Source organism: Pteropus vampyrus, unplaced genomic scaffold, assembly GCF_000151845.1.
Source record: "Pteropus vampyrus isolate Shadow unplaced genomic scaffold, Pvam_2.0 Scaffold188, whole genome shotgun sequence".
In the NCBI taxonomy this organism is placed as follows: Eukaryota; Metazoa; Chordata; class Mammalia; order Chiroptera; family Pteropodidae; genus Pteropus; species Pteropus vampyrus.
This window is the reverse complement of record NW_011888969.1, coordinates 1,305,537-1,309,687: the sequence shown is the minus strand read 5'-3', so window position 1 is coordinate 1,309,687 and position 4,151 is coordinate 1,305,537. Positions and strand designations below refer to the sequence as shown.

The 4,151-nt window shown below is 51.0% G+C and overlaps 1 long non-coding RNA gene across 1 annotated transcript; it reads right to left on the bottom strand.

Moving 5' to 3' along the window:
- Window positions 1-6: 6 nt before the first annotated feature.
- LOC111746431 lies at window positions 7-2,786 on the bottom strand. Its single transcript, XR_002783097.1, has 3 exons — window positions 2,519-2,786; window positions 1,923-2,113; window positions 7-1,189 (listed from the first exon to the last, which is right to left on the bottom strand). It is a non-coding gene; the product is annotated as an uncharacterized LOC111746431 (long non-coding RNA).
- Window positions 2,787-4,151: the final 1,365 nt, after the last annotated feature.

Below are 4,151 nucleotides of genomic sequence, written 5' to 3'. Positions count from 1 at the left end.
CACCAAAAGTGCTGTATTTTATGCTAGCACCTCTCTGTGCCCGTTTCTTCATATACAAAGAATTACATTAGCACACATCGCAGTGTTCTTCAGACAATTAAATGAGTTACTCACACCTGTCATTTACCTGGCACACAGCAAATGCTATTACTTGTGAGCTTTTTATTGTTGCTTTTAAAACTGTATTAACTGACAGATTCGCAAGGCTCCTATCACTAAAAATACTAATCTGCAAGCAACAAAAAAACATTCTCTAGATTCTACTTGTCTTTTCACAAAAAGCAGGAAGCACCAGGAAGGAGGATTCCCCAACACGCAGAAACTCATCAAGGTCCTTGGTAAGGTCTCTGGGTCCCTGGTGTCCCCGTGGCCACCCTGTGGTTTTATAAGCTTGGATGACTGTACACTCTCTTCTCCATTCTCAGGAGCCTCTGGAGTCTCAGTTCTTTTCCTACCCAAGTCCTATGAGCAAACCAATTGGTTTCTAAATTATAAAATCTTACATAAAAATAGGCTTATTCGCTGCTGTATAATAACTAGAATGGCTGCCCTTTGATACCAGAATGTTTTCATACATTTTTCTATAGAAAAGAAGCTATGGAAAGTGAACAGCTACTTTAAATCAAAGAAGAGAATTTGATTTGGAGGCATCAGAATATTCCAGCAAGAGGGAGCAACTATCTCACTAGAACTGAGAGTCTGTCCAGCAGGAGACCGCCAGCCGGATCGGTCATATAGAGGATGGCTCTTCGCCGTTGCCTGTTGACAGTGTAGGCCGGCCGGATAATTCTCCACAGTGGGATCTGTCCCGTGCACCATGGGATGCCTAGCAGGATCCCTGCGCTCCGCTCACTGGTGCCAGCAGCGTCGGCCTCCCACATTGTGACACGGAAAAATGTCTCCTGGGGGTCAGGGTGGCCCCCAGTTGAGAACCACTGCTATATATCATTTCCAATTCTCCACAGCCCATGTTTCCACTGGACACTGACCAGAGCGCTAAGCCCTCGTGACCTCTTACATGCCTGAGCCCGTACCAGGCACCAACGACACAGTTATTACCCCAACGGTCCTGCCTCTGGGGAGCTCAGCGGTGGGGCAGCTGCCTGGACACATGACCGCGTGTGGCATCAGGAAAAACAAGAGCCGTGTTCACCAAAGGCTCCTTTTCAGGTAACAGTTGGACTGACATCTTAAAGTTGGAAAGGACTCACTCATGGGAGGATGGAGAGAACGTTCCAGTCACAAAGTTCAAACCCGCTAAAAGCATCAAGGTGAGCTAGGGCCTGGAACGTCTGAGGTGGCATGCACAGGGTATGGGTCCAAGGGGGTCGGGGTGGCACCACACAGGGTTCTATGAGCCCGGGGAGTGGGGGGGAGGGTGACCTATCATTTGTCTAAAAGGCACGTTAGAAATCAACAGGGGGTGCAATTAGTAATGTCGCCTGTGCTAGGGGAGCCACAGTTATCACCACCACACACACAGGAGGGCTTTCCCACCCATTTTTGTTTTTCTCTGAAGTCCGGCAAGCCATACAGGAGCTTCCTTCTCCATTTGTTCTACAGTGTCCCCCAGAAGCCAATGAATGCAACCTTTTGGAGGGACTTCGGATAAACAGCTGTCTTCTGAAGACCGCCTGAAGTGAATCAGGATTTGAGATCATCTATATTTTTCTCCACTTAAAGATGTTTATCAAATCAACTTTAACGTTTATGTTTGACTCAAAAACACAGTTAACATATAGACATTGTTTTCAAACTTCTGTTTTGTAATAAACAACTACGTGAAGCTGACAACACAGAGGAAGCCTCAAAACGTGGGGGCAGGAACGACGCCGAGAGCCGGGTTTCCGGCCTGTTAATCTGTCCTTATTAAGATATTGAGGTCTTTTCAGCTAAACCGTCCACGCGTGCGCAGGGCTCACCTCCCGAACAAGCAGGTGCTGAGGCTCAGTGGAAAGTGGGGGCCGTCGACCCCGCTCCTTTTGATGGTGACAAGGCGTCCTGTAGGACCCATTTTCAAGACCAGAACTTGAGTAGCACCCGTACAGGAAGTTCAGGCATGAAAGTCGCTGAAGCAAGCTCCGAGCGACTCCTTCACCGCAGGGACACACCGCTGCATAAAATGACAGAAAGAGAACACGCGGCGTGGGGCGGGGGGGCGGCAAAGAGCTAAGAAGTCACTCTAAGTGACCAACTGAGGTTGCTTGTACAATTCACCGATGCCCTGCCACCCGGGCACACACCTTATCTGACATCTGTGGGAGATCCAGCCACACCTTGGGCTGTCCCCCAGGGCGCCCTCCAGCACCCAGCGCCCCCAAAGACCTGCGGCCGAGACGCCGCCCACCGTAGTCACATCTCCGGGTAGTTCCCACCGAGACCCCGGGCCCGAGCCCAGAGTGAGCCGGGCCCAGGCCGCGCTCCCGGCGTGGGTCTCCGCAGAGCCAGGAGGGGTCCCTGCGGCTCCGGGCTCCGGGCTCCGGGCTCCGGCCTCCGCCCCCGTGGTGCCCCGACTTACCCAGGTCGAATCACCGCGACCAATGGGTCCACCGCTCGCGGGGGCGCAACCCAAAGTCCGCACGGTGAGGAGCCGGCAACGTGTCCACTTGCGTCCACCGCCCACCCCGCGCTACAGGGTCCGGGACTCAGCCCGCGGGCCCGCGCCCACCTCCGCCGCAGTCCCCGCTCCCCCCTCCGTCGCCCTTGCGGGTGACCCGCTGGCCCGCCCAGGTACGTCCGCTAGGTGCCTGGCGTTGACGGCGCCGGCGCGGAAAGCCGCCCGCCTCGTTTTCCCGATTCAAATGAAAACAGCGATTCAAATTTGGCGCAAAGCGCTGCGATTGGACGGCGCGGCGCGGCGGGCGACCAATGGCAAGGGGTGGGGGCGGAGCTCGAGGGCCGAGGCGGGTCCGCGGGCTCCCAGAGCCCCGGCTAGGAACAGCTCGAAACCCGCGGAAATGAAATTCGGTCCCGCCGCCGCCGCCAACCCTCTCACGCTTCTTTAAGGACTGAATGTAATTGCACAATCAGCAATTGTACACAATATGTTACTCATTGCTGGAAGGTTTAAAAATCTTTAGTTTCTATATCTCCCCAAAGATAACCAATTATTATAAGCAATTTCTGTTTCTTTTCCCAGTTATGCAATATTATTTTCCTTCAAAGACACACTAAAAAGGCCATAATATACACATTGTTCTATACGTGTGCTCTCTGCTTAATAAACCTGCAGGCTATTCATACTGAACACGCCTCTTACTTTCTCTTTGAGGCCGCCCAGTGTTTGGCTTGAGAAGCTGTAATTTATCTAACCACTACTATTGTGTACATTTAGGTGTCCAATGTTTTCCTGTTAGAAAAACGTTCTTCAATTTAAAAGCCTCGTGCATGACAGAGTGGATGGATTCTAAAATAACCACAGGATTTCTCCCCAGAGCCACTTGCCTGGTGTGGGAGAGGGAGGGGGCTTATCTGGGACAAAGTGGTGTGAGTGAATGGATCCCAAACGTGCCTGCCCTGCTTGTCACCTCCCTCCTGCCAGTCACCCCAGACCCCTGGGAGCTTGGCTCCCATTTATCTGGATTCTCACCACGTAGACTAGGGACACCTGAGGGGGCCTGAGATGCTTGCAAGAGGTCCAAGAGGTGAAAAACATATTTGTAACAAGGTCAGATGTTCTTTGCCCCATTTGCTCATTTCCTGATGAGTGTCGAGTGGGGTTTCCCAAATGCAGAAGCAAAACTGAGAATCCAGCTGTCTTGTACTAAATCGGGTATTACAGAGAATTGCAAAAATAGAAAGTAACGCTGCTCTTTCCCATTATTTTGTTTTGGATAATGTAAACATATTTCATTAAAAGATTGTTTATATTTACACTGAATGAGTTCATCCTTGTGTTAAAATAAGTTGACAGATGAAGTTTTTAAAATTATTCAGTTAATAACCTACATAAACAAAATCTCTTAGTGGTCTTCAATGATTTTTAAGAGAGTAAAGGGACCGACCGTGAGGCCAAACAGTTTGAGCCATTCTGCCCCTAAGCGACAACTCGGGGACTGCTGCCTCCGGGAACGCCGAAAAGCTCCTAGGAACGCGAAGTGAACGTCCAGGACCTCCAGCTCTGTCTGGGACAAGGACGGTGTGGACAATTT